We start from the raw sequence: 23,519 nt of genomic DNA, 5'->3' as shown, positions 1-23,519 counted from the left end.
TGCAACCGTTTTGTGTGTGGAGCCGCCGCGGGATTTCGTCAAGAGCTCTTTTCTCCAGCGAAATACGTTGGTGTTTGTGTGTGATTTGTGCTGTGTCTGCTGTCAGCAATGCCTCGTCAGGGTATTTCGTCAAGATGAGTTCTTTCCTTCAGTGAAGTTTTCGAACGTTCGAGCTTGTGCCTGTGTTTTGTGCTTTGTCTGCTGTGAGCAGTGTGTCATCTGCGCGGCTGTCAGCGCTTCAGCATGTTTTCGTCTTCTTGACAGACCGTTTGGTGGCTTGTGCCAGTTTTACTTGTACGCCTCTGTTTTTCCTGAAGAACAAGCGTTCGGCCAGGGTGGGTGAAGTCTCGCAGTCGATTGTCAGTCGTGTGCATTCCGAGACACCGCGGGTCAGTGAATTCCCTCCGAGGGAGCGCGCAGTGGACCCGCAGTCCGTGGTGGTGGCGGTGTTGGGTCAGCAAACGTCCCGTACGGGGCCGGAACTAGAGAGCGCTGTCTCTGTCCCCTTTGTCATATGCATGACATTCGGTCATATGCATGAAGCCAGAAACAAAAGCGGGCTTGGAGGTAAATCTGAGGGCGGTAGGCAGGCTGGCCCTAGGGGCGCACAGCAAAACTCCGAATGAAGCGGTACAGAGGAATATGGGCTGGTCCTCCTTTGAGGCAAGGGAGGCGCAAGGTGTGATCAAATTTGAGGAGAGAATTCGTGACGTGGAGGAGGAAAAATGGGCCGCGAGAGTGTTTAGCTACCTGTATATGAGAAGCATGGACACGCGGTGGAGACCGAGGACCAGACAGCTGACCAAGCGGTACGGAAATTCGGTAGGGATATGTGGGGTATACACAACAGTTAAAAAGCAGGTAAAAGCAGCACAGACGACGAATTGCGTACAGAGAATAGAAGGGAAAAAAAACCTGGAGACTTATTGAACTAGAAATCAGGAAGGAAGGTTTCTATGGCAATACGCGAGGCAGTACATTGCTCTTTGAAGCTCGGGCAGGGTGTCTGAGAAGGGAACGAGACTCGTCACAAGCCCACTCGTCACCGGAGAAGTCGTCACACCGGCCTTTTGGTAAAATGCCATCTCGAGATAGGAAATCACGGGCAAGTTGCCTCTTCGTCGCGTGGGTTTCGTCGCTGAGCGGAAACTGGCGTTGAAAGCTGTTCTCAGGCTGGTTTAAGCAATGTTAAATGTGAGGAGGTCTGCGCGACCTGAACGCGTGTATAACACCCTGAAGCATTGTTCTTTTTTTTTCTTAGGGGAAGGCGGGCTGGTATAGACAATGGTACTGCAGTTGTAGTTACAGCTACAGGGTGGTGGAGAGGTCTGTGTGACCACGTCATGGTGTGATCTGCACATATGTTTGAACCCTTCAAACGCAGCTGAAGCGCTGTTGAAAGGGGGGGAGGGGGAGGGAAGACGGCGAGAAGCAGTGTGCCCCGCACTTGTGTTTTGAAAGCAGGCCTGATACGAGAGCCATTTTGCCATGTAAATTTGGGCACAGACAATATGTTTATGTTGGTTTTTGTCGCTGTTCCATAACATTGTAAACAAAGCACTGGCTTTAAAGGGCCAGGAAGAATGGTCTACGGTCAAATCACATGGCCCCTAAAAAAGAAACATCGGTATAAAAGTGCATCATGTGATGTAAGTTTGAATCCAATTATAATTTTAACGTAATGAGATAATGCCTGCAATGCATGAGGTAATGCACTGTTCGATTTTTGAGTGCGGCGCGCAGCACCGGCACTTTTCTCCTCAATTTTCTGACGGTGCAGAGAGTGCAGGATAAGTTCACAGCCTTCCCTGCACTTCCCAGGGAAGAGGTGCAGAAGCAGACGCCAAAAGTGCAGGACCGGTTCTGCAGCGGCGACGCCTGTGCTGGACTGGCTAAACTAATTCTGAACTCATGCAGAAAGTGCAGGCCAGATCGAAAAGACCTAGCATATTAACCTAACATCTTCCGCAAAAAACTCGAGCACACTCACCCAAAAATGTAGCCCTAATTTTTTTTATCGGAATTGAGAGGGGGGGGGGGGGGGGTAGAAGGAAGAAGATTTGCCAAAATAAGCACTACGTCTGGCTCCCGTGCTGCCTGGAAGAAATTTGGAATCAGGTTCGAACCCCCAAACCTCCTCTGGCTACGTCCCTGCATTGGCCTATACCTCTCTAGCGAGCACACGCCCAGACTGGCCGAGGTATTCACTATTCCCACGCGTCCGGGCAGCATGATGTCGGTCCCAAAACCATAATGTGATACACGGCGTAGCAGCGCGCGCCAACTACAGCCAGCATGTCAGCTACGTCACGGGAGCCTTGACGTCGGCAGTATGGAACAATGAGCAAATAATGTCATGCTGGCCCGCTCTGAGCTTTCTCGTGCGGGCAAAGATTAAACGGGATTTAAAATATGCTATACTGAGCGGTTACTGTTGAAACTTGCCAGGAGATATCTCCTGATAAAAAGGAAGCATTTTACATAAGTTACATCACCTTTTAAATTCTGTGTCACTACTCCTTTGGTAATGTTTGCTTAGTTTTGTGTCCACTTAAAGTAATTGGGGAATAAAAAATGCCGTCTTCATCTCTGAAAATGAACAGGTCTCTACGCCGCTCCTTCTTGGCAGCAACGGAAGTGTTCGACTGCTCACCTCCATGTTTGCCTGTTGTCATCCTGGCATCCTCACCAAGCCCAGGACATGTATCCTTTCTGAAGTATCCTTGCAGAAAGCTTGATAATTTCCAGAAATAGAAATCACTATTCACAACTGTTGTTGGACGGCAAGGTATACACTAACTGAATTTGTGCCTAAAATTTTTCAGGAGACTGATGAAGAAGGTACCAGGCTTTGTTTTACATTAGGAGGTCAATGGCATTCTGTATTGTAAAGGCAATATGACCATATGCTTCTTTCTTGTGCCCATTGCAGAGAAGCCACTTTGTCTTCCAGAACTTGCTTTAGTGAGCCACCTAAAAATTCTGTGTGGATGCTTTGGGTAGACCAAAACATGCTTGTGTGCTCAGATATTGAACCCGTTGACAGAATTCAGGGATATTGTGCGCGAGTGATATTGTGCATGAAGCGGGCATTGCATTTATTCATTCTGGGTCATGATGACAAGCACAGCTTGGTCAGCTGGAACGAATATACTAATGCATATGTGAGTTGTTTTTTTATCTGACTCGGAGAAGTCACAGAAATTTGCCTGAGCTTCCTCACAAGACAACATATTATCCAGGAGCATTGAGTTCTTGGCAGGGGTGAGCTGTGTTGACTGTTCTGCCTTATCCTTAAACACTCACAAAAGAATAAAAGGAGCGCTAAGTAGACGAAGACGAAGTAGACACAAAGGACATATACAAGCGCCTGTTTATGTCCTGTGTGTCTACTTCGTCTTCACCTGTTTAGCGCGTCGTTAATTCTTTCACATGAAGCATGAACCAACTAGCTCAACAAGTTTTGTTAACGCATAAAAGCATCACTGTAAAGCATGGCAGAACGAGTTGTGATGGCCAGCCTTATTAAGTCGACCTTTGCACTTAGCCTAGCAAGAACATTTCAAAACCTAACAAAACTCGGCAAAGCCTCCTCGGTGCTCAGGAATTTGCAGTGGAACCGGCTGTTTGTGCCACCCATGGATTTGCTGGCTTGACGTTGGAAGTTCTGCATTACTCAATGTCCGGGGTCTTTTTGTTGGCTATTCCATTTGTACTTCGTGTCACAAGCAGGGTACTTAGGACCTTCCGCTCCTTGCTGCCGTTTAGGTGAGGCGGCTTCGGCGCGACACTCGGGGTTCGATCGTAGCTACCTCATATGTTCTCGAGGAGTGACTCGCCGGCATTTGCGCTGTGCTTTTTCTTCCTCGGGAGTGGCACACTTCTTCAGCCAAGCCATGTTTTGTGGGAGTCTAAGCGATGTGCATATTGTAGAGTCACTAGGTGATGTGCAATGGTGCAGTGACATCATAGCTAGGCGTCGCTTGGCTCCGCCTACACAGCTGCGCAAAGGTCAAGCAGGGCCCTCGTGCTGGAGGAGTTTTTTGGGGGGGATATTTTTTGCGCTGATGCCACCGAACCAACTTCAAGGTTAAACAGCTCCTCTGGTAAAAAACCGCCATCCCACCTACCAATATAGAGCCTGCTGTCGAGATAGCTGGGTGCACATGCATGCTTGCTCTTCAATGCACTCCGATGTCTTTATTTGTGGAGCTCATCACCTGGATGCTCGGGAATGGGGATCTCTTCTTAGAGTGAGCAGCATGACGGTGAGAGCAGCTGCAGCATGCAGTGATACCATGTGTTGGCTCGTGTTAAGCTTAGGAAAATGAGTGCTTCAGGACATTTCTGCATTAAGTTGTCGTCATCTTCAATCATGTTGTGGGAATTGTGGGACGAACTCGTCAAAAGATGTTGCAAGTTCTGCACAAGAGTGCAGAGTTTCCCCATTGCTCGCTGACAGCTGCTCACTCTGCGAATGGCACCACTAGGTGCCACGTTCGAGAGCATCTGGGCGGGGTGGCTACAACCAAAAACATTTCCATGCGTTGACCAGCAAAAAACGTGTATGCGCACGTAGTTATCTCAGCCGCACCTGCTGTGCCGGGAGGAAGCACACCGATGTTTTTTCTCTGCAGCTTGAATGGTCTGTTTGGTAAAGCACAGGTCATGTTGGGTGGCAGCCTGAATTCTGTAGTATTTTAATTTCTATGTGCCTTCTTGTTATTTTCGGCTCCTCTCTGACCATTCTATTGCAGTGGCGGTTGCATTAAGGCGGCACCTGGGTCTTTGGGACAAAAAATTGCACAAGAAAGCATTTTTTTAGGTAGCACTTTTCTCTTTATTTGCAGTTTTTTCTCCAGAAATTCCGTATGTGGAACAGTACCAGGTACTTATATAAGCCATAGAGGCTCGATTTCAAGAAAAAAATAATTTTCCCATTATTCCGCACTTTTTCGCCACGAGTGGTATGGCAGTGACACAAAATTCTCGAGAGGTACATCCCAGCATGTAGTGCAGCTAGGAAGATCACTTCATTTGCACTATGAAGCTGAATATTCAAACTTTGTGAAATGGGAAGCAGATTCTACATTTTGTGTTTCAGTAGGTGTTTAATTTGTATTATTTTTAATTCTTTAGAAGGAGTAGTTAAAATTTAGAAGTTAAAATTGATTTAACGTGTATGTGATTGCAAAACAAAAAAACTGCTTCCCATATTTCCTTCTACACAAGTTCTGGTATCTATTCAAGTCTTGCTGGTAATGTTTTGTTGAATAGTTTTTTTTCCTATTGTTCTCAAGAACAATCAATGAGATCTTTTAGTTAACTCTGGAACTAGTTATCTCACATCAAAACTAATTAGATATTTGAAATCAGTTAAGAAAACTGAACACGCCCATGAAGTTTCGTCAGAATTGGTTGGAAAACGAAAAATAGTTTCTAATACCAGTGTACCCCCTCAAGATTACTTCGAACAAATCTCTGTTCCCGTTGTGCAACCAATGGCTCTGTTCTGATTGGTTGCACTTAACTATGTGGCCTAAAAGATGCCATTTCATGACTTTATTAGCTCGTCTAGCCATGCAAAGATATGACGGAATGAAGACAGCAAGAGCACCTCTTAAAATATATTGACTAAGTCTGCCTCTAGTGCCCTCTTGAACACACATGTGTGCAGGCTGTTATGGTTTTTTTCAGATTTCCCGAAGGATGCAGTGTTGCTGCTGATCATTTTCACACACCATTTGTCCTGTCCCATGCATGAATTGCTTAGTCTTGTTCTGCATTGTGCATTCGACCCTAGGGGCCAGTTGGCACAACCGGTCACACTTTCAAACAAAGCAGTGGTTTATTTTTCTCTTGTCTGTATTTAGACTTCTACTTACTTGTAAAGAGGTTCAAAAGGTTCTAATCATCCTTGAGCCAAAAGGCTTGCAAGGCAGCCAAAAAGACATTTTGAGAGCAATTGACCTTAATGCTCATTTTTTGCAATGCACCTCCATGTGAATATTAGAGAAATTGGCCCCTATACTAACCATTTATAAACGACACCACTGAAACTATGAATATTTTAGTCTTTTAACACAAAGTTAGCAAGGTCCCGACTGTTTTTGGCAGTCTGACTTTCAGTGGCCTTTATCCATAAACTCTTGCCTTTAGGAGACATTATCTGTTAGAACTTTTTGGGAAATTTCCAACATTTCAGCATGCAATTTGCTCCTACAGGAAGACAGTTGTAGTTTTTAAAGCAACTTAAAATGAAACAAACCTCGCTACTGCAGTTTATTGTATAAAACATTATGGACGTGCTTGGTGGGGCAAAAATAAAAGCAGTTGTCAAGCCTGCTACACTTTGAGACAAATCCAGAGGGCTTAAATATGATGCATTTGAGGCTTCCCTGTGTGAGGGACTTGAGATGTGCAGCTGGAAGCAGCATTATCTGTACTGGGATTAGTTCCCACCACCCTTCCCTCTGCTGCACTCAGTGACAAAGGAGAAAGCAAGCTTCAGCAGCTAAAAACCAAATTAAACTGACTTTCATTGAACAAGAATTAGTTAAAAATTGTTCCTGTCGTAATAACTTGCTGCAGCATGGCTGTCCTGAGAAAGAGAGATTATGCTCTTTAATGTGAACTGGTTAGGTCCGCCCTGCTAGAGTCAAGGCTTGCTACACCAGATGGGGGGTGACTACGTTGATGAGTGGTGAATATCAGACATTAGGGTTACAGCAGGAAGAAGACAAACACGAAACATTAAAAAAAAAAAGAACGCTGCCAGCGGAGTCCGGACATAAAAATACAATTGAAAAGAAAATCGTTAATGGAAACGCTGAAACAAAATGTAAAGTAAACGACGGGAAAAAATAAGGCGCCTGATAAAACCCATGAACTTCTGCTGTGCAATATTTCCATGTAACTCAGGGATAATGTGTGCTTGAAATCGAATGCCCAGGTATTGAAAGGTGCCACAGAATTGTCCAGAAACATGCTCCTCGCCCGGTTATGATAAAAGTTATTGACTTTCACGGAAAAAACCAACGTCCATAAAAATGGCCACAAATTTAAAGATTCTGACTTAAGCATTTCAGAAGACTTTTTGATAAAGATAAAGATACATTAAAAAAATTTCGAAAGCAGCTAAGACCTTCCCTGATAATGGCTCACTTGTTTGCTAATCCTAATTTCCTTTCCGTTGTTTCCACCCATTCACCACATATCGTTGGCGAAACTGAGTTATGGTTACACAATAGCATTCACGACAGCGAAGTAACACCACCAGGCTTCACCGTTTTTAGAACTCATTGGCAACATGGAAGAGGAGAAGGCATTGCGTTATTTTTGCAGTCTGACCTTCAATTTTCAGTTCTCCCTAGCCCGCCTGATATTAAATCTGTTTGGTATCAGGCAGGCTTCCTGAGACGTGGGAAAAATCGGGAATTCCTGATTTTTTATGCGTCAACAACTGTTCCATTATCGATTATATAAGCTATTCTTTTTGACAATTTCGAACAGCTCAGTGTATCTAATGATGTGAATTCCTTGGTGGCTTCTTTCGAAAGTATTGTTGCAACCTTTTTCCAGTGCTTCGTCCCACTTAAGAGACAAAAGAAATATCTCTGCCTTTCTTTGATCTCGTGTGGCATACTTCACCTGTCATGTCGTGTTGTGAGGTTAAGGCGTGCAAAAAGAAACCGTGGTCCACTTAAAATCGCCGAATTTAACAATGCCAAAGAGTTCATCTAAATGAATTCATTTTAAAGACTTCTACTTTGGGATTACGTTACAAGGTTTACTGAGAAGTAACCCTAGAAACTTTTGGAGTTCAATTTTTGCCCTCTTCCACTTCTACTAACGCTGTTCTAATAAACAATGTCCCTTCTAGTGACTCATTAGCTATCACCACTGGCTTGAATGAGTACCTTCAGTCAGTATTTATAACGAAGAACTTAAAGATACCTGATTTTCCACTTCAGTCACAATTCTCAATTGGCGATATTACCATACCTCATGAGAGGGTTTTGTATCTAATTTTGCACTTGGACAATAAGAAATGCTGTAGACCTGATGAAATTAACAATGCTGTTCTGATAAGATATTGTGTTTCAACAGATCAGTACTTGACCATGATTTTTGAAAAATTCTTATCTACCTCGACAGTCCCGTTAGTCTGGAAATTGGCAACAATTTTTTCAATGTTGAAATACAGCAACAAGCAGTCACCATTAAACTTTCGTTTGATTTCATTAACATCTCAATCATGAAAACTTCTTGAACATTTAATATTTAGTAATATTACGGAGTTTTTTTAAAGTAGCATTTAGTGTGATTCTGTCATTCTGCATGGCTTCTGTCGCAGATTTCGCGTAATCACGGAGATTGTCGAATTTTCGCATGACATTGCCTACACTCTTTGACAAGAGGACCAAATAGATGCAATTTTTATAGACCTATCCAATGCATTCGACACCGTTACCCACTCAAAACTTCTTTATAAAGTTCACGTTATACTAAAGGGACACTAAAGGGTCCAACAAGTTGGGCTGTATCAACAGATTAAGGTGCCAGGAATCCAAATTTACCATTCTCGCAACTCGCAGTTCTTTAATAAAGCAGAAAATGCCAGAAATGTGCAAGCTTTCGGGTACTACGGCTTGTGACGTCACAATATTTGTGCATGGCGAGAGCCCATTCGAAAAGCGTATATAAATGGTTTTCGTAAAAGAAACAATTCCGAATTGGTTGAGCACACGAAGTAAATGTGAAGCAAAGCTTTCTGTGAGCTGACGTAAATATAGACAACAGATTATATACATTGCGAGGCAAGCTGCTTTTCTCACTATTCATTCAGCCATCACACTTTCAGTTTCGTTTTAAAAAAGCATTGGTGCTCATTTAGCCGAGTCAATTACCTACCGTGGGGAATGCCTGTGCTTCTGCAAACAATATTTCCGGCAGGAAGCGGCAAAGAGACAAGGTGCACCGCAGGTGTTTGAGCAGCCCGACAAGCCTGAGATTCTAATCCATTCTCCGGATGCGAATGTTGCCATCGGTAAAGCGTGCCCACATACGGTTCAAACCTTGTAGCCCGTGAAAGGTTAGGGTACTTACTGCAGGGGGTTATTCAATGAATCTGAACTTGTGTACTGCCGCTCACCGCGAGCCGCCATTGATAAATAATCCGTACATTGTGTGCGCATAGCTCTACCCTTGTTATGTTTGGGCTGGGTGGAATCGCTCTGAAGTTCAGCCATTCAGCCCCAAAAACTACTCGAGACAGCTGCGGGCAGCGAGTGTGTATTTCACGCCAAACTGGCGCGGGCGGGTAAAATGTGCACACTGGCCGCCAGAGTGGTGAAAAGCATTTCTCGTTTGGTCGGTGACAAAAGTGAAAGCCAGCCTCCTCGGCCGAAGATACGTTCTTGGTGGTCGGCCATGGCTTGGTGACGTAAAAGCTACTGTTGCCAGACCGCATCGCTGCCTCGCTCGTTTTTTGTGATGCGAAGTCTACGTCACGAAAAAATGAAAGGGAAGTGGGGGAGAAATGCCAGCTTTCTTTGTGGATTTCTCAGGAAAGAGTGAATCGTTGCTCATCGAACAAACACTGACAGTGCTATGAAGCGTATGATCTTTCAGTTTAAACAAAATTTAATTCTGCCTTTAGTGCCTGTTTAATAACTCGGCCTTAGTTGATTTGATTCCTAGCGTTTTACGTGACCCATTTCATTCCTCTAACGCGTTTGTAGTGAATGTGTCATCCGATGTTCCCCAGGGTTTATTCCTGGGGCCACTTTTGTTGTTATTGTATATTAAGGATCTGCCAAATTATGTATCCGCAAAAATCCTCTTCGTTATATACAAAAAAGGCTGCATTATATACAACGTAATTAACACCAATGATGAACATACTTCACTTAATGATTCCTTGACACAAATTTGAAGGTATTGTGACAAATGGAAAATGAATAGAAACTACAAAAACAGTAACTTTATCCTTCAGTATGCACAGTTCTGTTTCTTTTTTAATTATTCGTTCAACGGCTCTTCCCTTCATCGCGTGTCTGAATATAAGTATTGTCGTGGTCTGAGCACGTTGAATGTACATGCAATAGAGCACTAAAAAAATTAGGCTGCCTAAATTGTACATTGTACTAAGCTCTCCCTGGAACAGAATTGCTAACATATAAATCGCTCATCCAACCCATCCTAGAATATACCTGCACCAATTGGAACACATGAATTATCTGAAATTAACATGCTTTAATCAGTTCAAAAGAAATCAATCCTTTTTATTTCCCGCCGTTTCGATTGGAGCTTTTCGCCGTCATGCTACCTTGCTACACTAGAATTACAACCCCTGTCCAAACACCGTAATCGCGAATGTCTTAAACTTTTGCACATTCTTACGAATGCTCCATGCTATTTATTACAGCACAATTTGTCCCCTGATAAACTGAAATGTACTAGAAATAGTCACGAACTTAAGCTTGCACCTTTTTACCTGCATACTAATCTAAGTACAGCTTCTTCCCCTAACAATTGAACAGTGGAATTTACCAACAGGTGAACTAACAGGCCATTGCCCCCCAAATTTTTTTAGTAATTTAAATTGTGTTGCATGAATTTTTGTATAATTTCATTCAATCTTTCTTGTATTTGTTTTTACCTGCTGTGTCTGAACTTCTTGAAACATATACGAGTTTTAATGATCTGTGAATTATGTCTGTATTGATCTGGGCAAAAATGTGGTTAGTGCGCTATGTACATACCCACCCCTGTGATAGCCCAATTGGGCTGCAATATGTAAAAATAAATTAATAAATTATCAAAGTGCTTGTCAAGTCATTGCACTGTGTAAACACCACCACTGGATATGCAGAAGTATTAATGGCAAAATGAGTGTTTTTCCCCGAAAATGTGCAGTCTCTGCAACAGCTGACAATTTAGAAACAGAATGCTCATGTAATCGTACTTTCTTCTTCAAGAGCTGCATTTCTTATGATTTTTTTTTTGCCAGAGGTGTCCATAGCTCCCTGAAATCCCACTTGGTTGTAGAAGTGGTTGTGAGGCTGCGACCTTGCTTGTATGTCGGTGTACTGCCTTTTATCTCTTCCTGACAGGCATTATGTGTGGCTTGCTTAGTGCAGCGAATGCATCTGGACTTTTGCAAGTACAGTGTGGCCAATTTTTTTTTACCCATTAGGTCCTTGTTCCTGAAATGAAAAGATGATTGTTAGATTGAACTCGTACCTGACAGCAATGGCTTCTTTAGCTGTCTGCTCGAGGAATTTAAACACACCTTTTTACTTTGTTTCTGTGATGTAAAAATGTGGAGGCCAAAATGCGGTTGTCATAACTGCAGCAGCTTTTATATGCACAAGAAAAGCGAGTGTTAAGGTGAATACATTCAACTTGGAAGGTTTGAAAATTCACCATTACTGGCACACCGATGGCACAGAAAATGGCTCACGGTGCCCAAAACAAAAATCTTCATTTATTCTCGTGCGCAGTGCCAACGGGTTAAATTGAAAGTGCATGTATGTATGTGAATATGCAGAGTCTGTTAGGAGCTTGACGTCAGCCTGTTCGAGCTTTCTTGTTGTGTGCTAAGGACTTGAAATACTTTGCACTTTGTCTTTATTTGTTTGCCTTTCTTTATATGCCTTTGTCTTTATAAATATTTGCATGCAGTTCTGGACTTTGATATTCATGCCTAATGACAATGGGTTAAAAAAAGAACCTATGTGTAAATGGTTTTCACACTGAACTAAATATGCCACTTCTGTTGCAGGAGATTGACACCAGCCTTTTCAAGGGAAATACTGCCATTCTATCCGGCAAAGGGCCGAAGAGTTGTTTACACTGGATACTTTGTGACTACTTTCACTAACTTATAACGCACAGAAAGTAGTTTAGCCAAAATCTGCAGATTTATTATTTATTTCTAGAGCAGGAATTTAGGCACAAATATTTCTTAGTGTTACTAGCCTCATTTTTTTCCTTTTGCCTCGTGATGATTGTGTCTTTGAGTGGGTCCTTTAAGCTCCAGTGAGCGCAGGTTTAAAGCAGGTTATGTGTGCAGTGCCAAAAGATACTGAATAAGTGAGCACGGGAAGTAATTCACTTACAATAGGTGAGCCTGGTTTTCTCAAAAGTGCATTTTTCTGTTTTCCTATATCTGATTAGGCTGCCGTACATGCAGACGGCCTCGAACGAGTGAGGGTAGTTGTAGTGACACTGACGTCACCTTTTTTAAGTAGCAGTTTGAATATTTCTGGTTATGTAGATTCTCTAATAGCTCCTTAGTCCTTTCCCTGCCAAGGTCAGCCCCATAAGTGTAGTTGCATCTCAAGCCAGCATATATGGTGCCTCAGTAGTTTAGCCGCTTTGTGGCTGAGTACATGTTCATGTGTTCAACATCCAGCCAGTGTGGGTGTTTTTTTAATAGAAGTGAAATGCAAATAAGTCAGTGTTCAGGAACATTTTGTGTACGTTGCAGATCTCAACATAGTGTCCATTTATCTGTAGCATGCTGAGCGTGGGTCATAACCCAGGCATTTTGTTAAGTGTGCAAAACTGATTTGTAGGAGTATGTAGGAGCTTGTTTGAATGCCCACCACTCAACTCTGGTTTGGGGTATGAGTTTGGGCAACTTTTCCTTTCGTTACATGTAGCATCCCAAAAGCAGACGTTTCATGGGTGTTATTTTGCCGTGGTGCTATTTTAGCATCCTGGTTTATTAACCTGAACTCCAGTTTCTATTTTTTGAATTTGCCAGTTATGCTGGCTTTTTAGTAATGACTCTCTGGTGAGTCTTTGGCACATCAGCTTATGGAGCATCATTTGGACATTCCTGAAAAAAGGCAGCATGTCTTGAAAACTAAACATTCACAGAACAACTTGTGGGCCTACTTCAATGGCTTCACTGCATACCAGTGTGAATAGCATTTACGCAATGGAGTTCTTGCAACTATGCCCCATGATAAAGCCCCTGAATAATTATTTCAGAGTTGACAGCCTGCCACCTTCAAGATGCCTTGTGTTTTCAGTGTGGTGATAAATTTTTGCAAAAGTCAGCTCCATAACCAAAATTTTAAAAAGGTGTTTCTGTGCCTGAACTTACCGAACTTCAAAGTGCATTACGTTGACTTGTTCCCTTTGCCCCAATGCACCTCACATTGTGGGGGTGTGCTTTGTGCATGAAACTGCAGTTGCTTGTTGCAGCATTTAATAATGCTGACAATTTGTCACGAGCAATACCTTCCAAATTAGCTGCCAGTGGCAACAATGTAACCAGCATCGACATGGCATAGCACCATCCTTGGTTGATAGCCCTGCATTTGTCACAGTTTTATACTTACTCTTTTGCTGTGGATGTCCTCTAATTCACACATATTTGGCTATTAATATAGCTTTTTTGTATAAGATTGTTTTGTGATAACTGGTTTCTATGTATCTGGGCCGAAACTTCCGTCAGAGTTTCTGTGCAAAGTTATTTATGACTTAATAGGGTATAAAGCAGCTGAAAGTTATAGCGTGTCAGTATTAAGCAGGAAATGACTGGGGCTGTATGGCTGTTTCTACCACTGAAAAAGAAGTATGTATTTCAAAACAGCCATGTTTGACTTCTTGTTTGTAAGCATTGGGTTAATTCATTCTCCCATTTGTTGCACTTGATTGCTTCTCAACACCTCCATAGAGTTGCAATCGAGTGAAAGCTCAATCTTTTGTGGTTGATTGTTGTAAACTTGCTGTTTTCTGTCAGTGCATCACAGATGGCCCTTCATTATGTGTTAACTGGTGCTCAAAGGCTCTAGTAGGAGCACATTTGGCAAGACTGCTCTTGCTCTGCATGCCTGGGGATGAAGAGGTGATTCCAACCATGCAAACATATTGTTTATGCCTTTGCAGTATGCTGCAAGTTTGTTTTTTGCATCAGCTGTTAAGCTTCTAAGCCTTCACCGCTTGAAAAAAAATGTAAATGCAGTTTTAATAAGTAGCTGAGCTTGTACCATAGGTTGTACCGTACCAAGAGACACAAAAAAAGGAGCTTTTTACATCTGGGCCAGCCGTGGTGCGACTAAAATGTTGCAATTAGCAGGCCCAATAGATTTATCACAATATGCTAACCATGCAGTGATAATTCACTTCCTTCCAATTTCTTGTGCCAGAAATTTGACGGAGGCTTAACTTTTGTGTTGGTCTTGCAAAAACCATGTTTTTCGCAGGTGAAAGATACAACTGAAAGAATATTCCTTGTTATAGGAGTGAGTCGGGTAGAACCTGTTGGATATTGTAATTGAATATGAGGTGAAATCTGTTTTAATTCATTTCAAGTTTATAGAACGTGTGATGCACAAGAAGCAAACATTTTTTGTGCTGTTTTATGTAGATGATTTCTGAATTCTACCAAGAGCCAATACTGATACATATGATCTGTTCATGGCACAGGATGTGTACTTATAAATGTGAGCTTGTTTTCATGAGTCTGCTTATGTAACATTTCTCCGTGTTTTTTCATTATTTCATCCTTACTGCACTCGCTTGCAATTGCAGTTTACCATCCTGAAGTTTCAAGTGGGCACGTGCAAGAATGGCCAGATGCTGACCTCACCTGGAGCGAAAGCTCAAGCACTCGAGACGTGGGAATTGTGGGAACAAGCCCTGACAGTGACAAGGACATTGCTGCTGATCTGGCTGCTGCACAGTGCACCAAGAACGTTGAGACAACCCCCAGCACAAGTGGCAAGCCCCACTTCTCGTGCCATTTGTGCCCCTTCACTGCCAGATTTAAGTGTTTCCTAACAAGGCACATCCGAGCACACACAAAAGAGAAGCCATATAGATGCGATGTTTGCCCACGGTCATTTTCTCAAAGGGCTCATTTAACTAGGCATACACGTATTCACACAGGCGAAAAACCGTACAAGTGTGAGTACTGCTCACGCTCATTTGGTCGAAAGTGGAACTTGGTGGCCCACAGGTGCGTGCATACGGGGGAAAAGCCCTTCATATGCAACTTTTGTTCACGCAAGTTCTCTAGTAAGCAGAGCTTACTGTGCCACATTTCCACCCACAAGTGAGGACATAGCAGAGCATAGGACTTGCTCCTGTTCATCTCTAGACATCGCCTGCATTCAGATGGATCACATTGGCTTGTGTGAGGCCATTAATAGCCAAGTGCCACCTTTTAATGCATAGACCGGTTCTTGAATGTTGAATAACTTATGATGTGGTGAAATGTAGAAGTTCCTTGAAACAGACCTGCTAGTGAATTAATAAATCAAATTTTAAATGTCCATGTTGATCACAGCTGTATTCACACAGTTCTTGGTTCTGCTTGGGCATGCGTACGTAAACTGCTTTTCTTTTACAGGAAAAGCTGTTCATAGGAAAGTTACCATGGTTTATCAGCATGCACAGCAGTGCATTCCCTGACATGCCTGCTTTTCGCAGGTGTTGGTGTAGATCCATGGAATCATTAGGATTTAAACCAATGTTGGTGTAATCATAATTATTTTAAGTTGTAGGTTATTTAGAAGCGGATCCACCATTTGTATCTTGATCTTGAGAACGAAAGCGCAGTACCGATACATGTTGCGACTTAAAAACCAAACATCAACCTGTTAAGCATTTTTCAGGTTTTGTGATCTTTGATAGTACTGTCCAGTCAACTTTTACAGTATAAGTTAAATCAAAGAAGGATGCAGCTTCATATGATCCCTGTTCATAATAGTCAATTAATTAATTTTTTTGAAGCAATACTAACAAATTCTCTTTGTTTTATTTCTGGCGGACAGCAACACATTGTTTTAGATGGTTGTGCCATTATGTCATTCCTGTTGTCAACAGGTTGGTAGAGCATTCCATTTGTGTGAATGGTATTCCCTAAAAGGTGCATTGTGTTGTCTAAAATGCAGTTCCTTATGGTTTTACTATATTGTGGACCTATTAGCCGATCTAGTCACGTGTCTGTACCGAACATTCCGAGCAAGCACCCCTTTGTTGGCAAGTCGAGATCACTGGGAATGGGGGGAAGAGGCGCTATCTCGGAACAGCACCAAAATTCAAGATGGCAGGGACAAAGATCTCCCACCAGGAAAAAAAGACTGGAATGCAGATGGGCTTAACATTTTCACTAGGTATGTTAGTCATCACTCTAAAAAAAAACGCTGCGAAAGCAGTCCCAAAGAAAAGTTCGCAGCATTCTACTTGAAGTCTGCCCCAGCCTCTAGGTGCCACAGCTTGAGCATCTGCCAGTTTGCCATGCAGGTCGCTGTTCTCCGAGCCGTCCAGTGTGTTCCTTATGCCGTAGCCCCTGAAGGCCTGTGCCATAGTAATATTGCCTACAGTGACCCACCCCGCAGCGACAAGATCGGGCACATTCTCTGACGAACGCACTGCATGAAAGCCAACTTTCTTTTGCAATGATTGTGGGTGAAATGAAAGAAGCAACACTTCCCATGGCCGAAATTGAACCTGAGACCCTCGTGTTGTGAAGGCCACGTCTATCCGGTTGCCCCATAGCGACACAGCTGAAGCAGTTTGGATTTGGAGAAGGGTGCATGAATGTGCGACATTTTAAAAATCATGCACCCCTCCATCTAATGACGATGATGGTTGAACACGAAGCTTTCTTTGTGCGAAACCAAATGGTGAAGAGTCAAAGTCAAAACTATTGTGAACAAGCGTCAAAACTGTATGCCAGCCAAAGTCAAAGCTCGCTGAGTCAAATTCTGTTCCGTGCGCTAGTCAAAGTCCAAACCCTGATCCAAGGAATCCCTCACGAGAAAGCTTTGCATTCAACCATCGTCGTCAAGACGTAGAGGTGCCTGAGCTATTAGATACTCTGTCGGCACTTGCACTTATCCTATCATCCACAGAAAAAGCTATGGTTGATATATCTATCATAGGAATCAGTCAAACATCAAGTGAAATGCGGAGGGAAATGTGCAGCTGAACATGATTTGCGGGTCGGTGGCTGTCTTGTGGGTGTGCTTGGCGAGCGGCATCCCGCTGGCGACTAGCTTCAACAAAGGTGTACTGGCGTCATTTGTGTGACGGATATGATGTCAGTGAAACCTTGGTGTATAACGGCATAAAACACTTTCGTGTTAAAATATAAAACCCGAAAACGAACAACCCCAAGTATAACGTACTCTTTACTACTAAAGGTTGCTTCCCCGCAAAAAGACCCTGTGTGAAGGGGTGCACCCTTTACAGGCCGTCTGCTTCGTTGTACTGGCGTCACTTTTTTGATGGATATGACGTCAGCTAAATCTTCGTGTACCTGGGAATAAAACACTTTCGTGTTAAAAACGCTTAGCCCAGACCTGCAATGATCATTCGTCTACTGGAAAAGATGTTTTGACAGAAATATTTCTCAGTTACTATTTCAACTGGCCTCCTTTTGTTTTTGTCCTCTTAATGATTGCCTTCTAAAGTGAGCCAAGTTATTGTGTGCACTTTGCTATGATGGTTTTCTCATCAACTGCCATTTCCTCCCCTTTTTCTGGTTAGCCTTCCCTGCAAGCACAACGGCCCCTAGCAAGTCTGAAGAATTACAGCGACTCTGACATGTTGTTTTTTTTCATTTTTAAGATTTGATTTTATGACATGCAGATTCTTTCTTTGTTCAAGCACTTAACAGTGCTTTTATGTGGCCATGGGGAATACCTCCCAAATTTGCTACCCATGGGGAATAAAGTGGCAATTGTCATGTGGGCCCAACATAGCATGATCAAGGTTGATAGTGATGTTTTATCACAGTTATTCACTTGTAATTTTCCTGTGGCTCTCTTCATTTCAGCCGCCATTAGAATTTCAGGAAAGCTGTTTTCTTGTGTAAGCTTAATGCCCTTTCATATCTGGATTCTGGTGCATATTGGGGCTGGAGCTTTCTGTAAAGTTTGTTTTGCTGAAAGTTTTGCAACTTCAGGGCTTGAAGCAACACCTGAGCTATGAAGCACACCGTAGTGGAGGGTTATGGATTAATATTGACCACCTGGGGATCTCTAATGTGTGCAAAGATCGTGAGCACATGGGCTTTTTAGCTTTTTTCCCTCTATCAGAAAAGCCGCCACCGCGGCTGGGATAGAACCCGTGTCTTCGGGTAATGCAACAGGTTACTCTGTCTGAGCTTAACATAAAACATTACCAGCTGTAGAGCTGCATATACTGCTAGAAAAAAAGCAGTCGGCACCATCATAGAATGGAAAAAGTATTGAGAAGATTTAAGTTTGATTTCCTCCTTGCCAATATTCAGCAAAATTATTTTATTATTCCTTCACAACCACATGGTAGAGTTTAGTGGACCTTCTTGATGGTCATAATTGTGGCATCATCAATCTTTCTATCAAGTTCGTGTTGTAATTTAGTGGCCACATTACTGTTTCTGGTCACTGAGTTACCGATGGCCCTTTTCTGTTCCGAGAACTGATGCTCTAAGGCTTTGGTTGATACCTGTTGAGCAAGAGAACTCAGCTGCTCTGCATACATCCACAAAAAATTTCTGATGTCAGGTTTCGGTTGTTGCAGGACAGGCAAAGCAGCCATTAAAACTTTGTCGTTGCAGTTTTGGTTTTTTCCTGAACAGGCAATGCAGCCATGAAAACTTTGTCCTACCCGAGCATATTCTCGACGCCATAATCACCAGAATCCAGAGGTGCGCACTGCCTTAGCAGCAGTTCTGCTCCATTGTTGGGAAAACTCTGTAGTTCACCCTGTGCTCAAATTTCAAATTAGACAGTGTCATCAGCCAACTTTGTTGACATGTTTCTCATTGTAGAAGATTTGGGAACCTTCCAAATGCTGGAGGTGATACATGCAGGCTGGTTGTGGCACTGCATGTAGGGAATTCCAAATTGTGGTAAAAATATTAAACTGCTGCGATAGGTCCCTGCTTTCCCCCAAGTTTTTCATTTTACTCTGCTCGCTTGTCATTTCAGTTGCACGTCCTGGAGTTGGAAGTGGGGACCAACAACAAAGGCTGGATGCAGACCTTCCCTGGAGCAAACGTTTGAGCACTCAAGACTTGGAAATTGTGGAAACAAGCCTCAACAGTGACAGGAACAGTGGCGCCGATGTGGGTGCTGCACAACCCAGAATGAGTGGCAAGCACCGTTTCTCGTGTCATTTATGTCCGTACACTTCTAGTTCTAAGGTCGATGTAATAAGGCATATCCGTACACACACGAAAGAGAAGCCATTTAGATGCGACCTTTGCTCACGTTCATTTTCTTTGAAAGCCAATTTAACAAGACACAGTGCCATACACGAAAATGAAAAACGTTATAACTGCGAAAAGTGTCCTGCTCAGGGGTTCATTTCCAAGAGCAGTTTGATTCAGCACATGTTCTCGCACACACAGAAAAAGTTTTTTAAGTGCAAAACTTGCTCCCAGGCATTTTTTATCAAGTCTAAATTAGACAGGCACACGCGTATTCACACAGGAGAAAGACCATTCAAGTGCGAGTACTGCTCACTCTCATTCATTCAGAAGATTGACTTGGTGGACCACAGACGCCTGCATACAGGGGAAATGCCCTATGTGTGCACCATCTGTTCACGCAAGTTTACACGTAGGAGGAGCCTCGCATACCACACTTCTACCCACAAGTGAAACAGTAGAATGCACTACTCGCTCCCAGACACCTGCAGACTCACATCCCAACCTAAAAACCAAAGATTGACCTGTCGTGCATTGTACAGGTGTTGTGCTGTCTTACAGTACCGTGCAGTAAACTTTTAAGGCTTATTACACATGATCTGCTGCCGAGAGCCACAGCTTCTTGTGTTCTCTCTTTATAATAGATGAATCAGTAATTCTCTGGGGAGAAGTGCTAAAATGTTTTGTATTATTTAGTTCTTGCTCGGAAGCCAGAACATGTTTTAAGTGGCTGGGCCATTGATTAGGTCTGTCACATCTGTTGTCAACTGGTCGGAAGCATTACATTTGTGTGAGTCATATTCATGACAAGTTGCGTGGTGTGCTTGTGTTAAGTTCAGTTCCTTGTTTTACTTGATTGTTTGTGTAATCACCGATCTTGCCGTGTCTACGATGCTTTTAATTTCACTCACATTTTAGCATTATTTTTGTCACTGATTGATGGTGCAGTTGAGCTTACAGTAACAAGATTTCGGACTTTCTGTCCTCATTTTTTTAAAGTCCCCCCGAGATTTAATTTAGCGTCCGGAAGTTCATATATGTTCCTGCTGGGTTGCGCGCAAGCACTTTGTGCAATCAATAACTGTAAATATTACTGGTTGACATCGAAAGCAAGTGCTACAATTTCCCTATGCAGACATGCTTCAATAAAAAGTTTGGCTTATTGTGGGTCTTTAATAATGCTCTGGGTCCATCCGCGCAACATAACAGTTCTTGTTAACATTGGGAAGTTGCAGAGAAATTGCCCCCAAGGGAAATAGGCCCTCAGCGGTACCCACATATCTGCTTGCTCGGGTAACTCTTGATCAGGTCCTGATTCGTGTACGTGATGCTCTCCTCAAGTAGCACAGAACATTCGAATAACGTTATCTGGAAGTTGCGAAAGTTTTATTAATGGTAGATGTTACGTTGCAATGTTTATGCTTTAAAAAATTCAATGTTTATTTCATGTTAGAAACGTTTGCACGTTAAAAAGAAACATGTATGTTAACGTTTTATTCCCAAAATTTATGTAACGTTCAGGAAACAACTTAAAACCAATGTTAATAATACCAATGTTATTACAATGCTCAGGACTCAGCATTAAAGTAATCTAAATATCCAAACATTATAATAACGTTCAGGGCATGTTGAGGACAGAACATTCGTGGGACGTAAAAAATGTAAACATTGCTATAATGTTAAGATGTAACCGCAAAGCAACGTCATAGGTAACATCGTTACTGCAACATTATTACAATGTTCGAGGCATAACACTGAAGTAAAGCAAAATTTAACGTTATTAAAATGCTCGAAGTAATACTGTTGGTTAACGTAACAAATCTGAACATGGTTACAAAGGCAGAGAAATGTTATCCTTCAAACATTAAAATAATGTTCAAACTAAGTCCACAATATGACAACTGGCTTTTACTCTGGTTTTACAAAGTGACACGGCCAGTGGGGGGGTTGAGGGGGTCAAACGTCCTCCCCCCGAAATTTCCCGGGAGTTGGGGAGAGGGGGTCGGGAGAGGGAGAGGGGGACGGGAATATTCGCGCGAACATGAATCTGCGCGTACATGCATCTCATGCGTACGTGAATCGCCGCGCCAGATAATGCTTTCAGGCTCCAGCGTGTACTCGTCGGTTCTTCTGGCTCCCTCTTTACCATTTTGACATACTAAAAGGGGGGAGGATATTTCAGGTCATTTCCTTAGTTCACATAGATAGAACTTTGCATCTTATGCCGTCGGTGTGTCACCACTGATTTATTCTATCTCTGGTGTGTCTTCCACGGCCAACTTCCAGCTCGTTTGAGCAGCTGTAGCGGCTCGGGCCAACAGTTTCTAATAGTATAATAGCTAGCTGACAGTCCGGTGGAAGCCACATGCTCGTTCAACCAGTCACGTATATCATTTTTTATACCAAGGATACACATGACACAGCTAAAGAGAGAAGGAGAGGCCACCTTTTTATCTTCCTTTCTGCGATCGACGCGTGCCTGTCAGCTTTCCGTTTTCATCTTTTCCGCAGCCCTCATGCAACCTCCTCTGCCTCCCATCACAGCTCCTAAAGAAATGTGTTTCACCATGAAAACTAGGTTCCATAAATTAACACAAGCCTTGGTCGATGACCGGAGAGACAATAAGGTGATGTTTGGGCCTTTGACATTAGAAAGATCAGAGCTCTAGTCGATGTGCAGGGAGAGGCAGCTGATTGAAAATGTGCAGGGAGAGGCAGCTGATTGAAATTGTTCTCAATGCATAAATGTGCCGCGCTTCTTGTGGTCGAACCCATTCCGCCTCTTCAATTCGCGAGCCCTGGCGTAACTTACTTAGGACCTGAAGAACTATCTCAAATTATGCGTGAAATGGAAAAAAAAGGACACCATAGGCGAATGAAATCAACTGTGTGTTCTTGCAGGCGTCTTGACAAAGAGACAGAAAAGCAGTTTATGGGGTCATTAAAGGGACACTGAAGTGATTTGTAAACAATGCGGGATTACGAGCGCAAACTGTAGTCCGGTGTCCCTGGGCCCTGTTTCGACCACTCTGTGCGCTTTTACGCGAATTTATTTAGTAGAAAAATCAATTCGAAAATCCTCTCTTTACGCTCGCCCATTTTCTGTGGCGTTTTCATGTGACGTCAGCAGGAGAGGAGCTGACAATAGACCTCTCCCGGGGTACGTCACGCGGCGGCCGTGACGTCACGGAAATCGCACGTGCTGGGTGTGGCCGGGAGTGTGGTTGGCAAAACATTCGGACCGGCGCGCGGCGCGTATGCAGTGAGGCTGCATTAGACGCGCTCAAAAGTGGAATTTTTGTTAACGTGTTGGCTTTTCTGATGCCGGTGGGCTGCTGTGCTCTCGGCTACCCATATTTTGCGAGCAAAATCAGCGGCATCAGACTTTTCGGAGTCCCCACAGAGGTAAATTCGGCGTGTATTGTGGATGCGCGCAATGTGCCGAAGAGGCTGGCAGCCAAAGCAGCGACATAGTCTGCTCTTATTCGTAGCAACATTTCGCATTCTCGAACTTCAGCTGTTCTCCAAAGCGCAGTCATACCGTCTACATTGGCAGTCCGCACTGATTCGTGCAATGAAATCATACTGTTTATCAACCATCTGCTATCATGCAGCACCAGCAGAAATTTGGTCAAGTGAAATAGGGGGGGGTAGGGGGAGGAGGGGGCAGACGGAAATTTTCTTGCTGCGAAATATTGTCATGTTTTGAGGAGGTAGAGCACTGTATTAAAAACACAATGAATGCGTAACCTGCTTTAGGCGACGCGAAATAAATGTTTCGACGAGGGATCCGCGATAGCCGCCTGCCGCCTGATCGACAACGACGTCGACAAGTTTGGTCTTTTGTTATGGGGGATCTGTTCAAGACGAACGAAATTCATTGCTTGTAAGTACAATAAATTTTTACCTTGATCTATTATATTCGGCCTTGAGAATGCCGGAAAACTGAGATGCTTGCCGTGCTCACATGCAGCATCGTGCACACTTCGGGGCGAGATGAGCCGCTCACGAGACTCGAAAAATGTGTTTGCCATTAGCGAACAGACTCAGTGAATGTATTCATTTGTTGCGGCCTCCCGACGCTGGCGTATGCAGCGGGCGTACAAGGACACTATTATAACCAGGGTGTCGAACCGGAACCGAACCGAACCGAAAACCGGAACCGAACCGGTATTTTTCCGGAACTGAACCCGAACCCGAACCGTTATATTGTTATCGCGATGAACCCGAACCGGAACTGAACCGGAAAAAAAATAACGGTTACCGGCTCATGTCAAAACGGTTCGGCCACGCGCTGTTGACAATGAATGTGCTATCAATGCTATTTGTTTTTAAGTGCCTTCAACTGACACAC

At 43.3% G+C, this 23,519-nt stretch overlaps 1 long non-coding RNA gene across 1 annotated transcript; it reads left to right on the top strand.

Moving 5' to 3' along the window:
- The first annotated feature begins 43 nt into the window (after nucleotides 1–43).
- Nucleotides 44–19,097, top strand: LOC144159091 (uncharacterized). The gene is made up of 4 exons (XR_013320239.1): nucleotides 44–335; nucleotides 2,604–13,867; nucleotides 14,554–14,742; nucleotides 18,945–19,097. It is a non-coding gene; the product is annotated as an uncharacterized LOC144159091 (long non-coding RNA).
- The last annotated feature ends 4,422 nt before the right edge of the window (nucleotides 19,098–23,519 follow it).

The sequence above is a fragment of the Haemaphysalis longicornis genome, unplaced genomic scaffold, assembly GCF_048455015.1.
Source record: "Haemaphysalis longicornis isolate Haplotype H1 unplaced genomic scaffold, Haemaphysalis longicornis Haplotype H1 scaffold_10, whole genome shotgun sequence".
Lineage (NCBI taxonomy): Eukaryota > Metazoa > Arthropoda > Arachnida > Ixodida > Ixodidae > Haemaphysalis > Haemaphysalis longicornis.
This window is presented reverse-complemented; position numbering and strand designations above follow the sequence as displayed.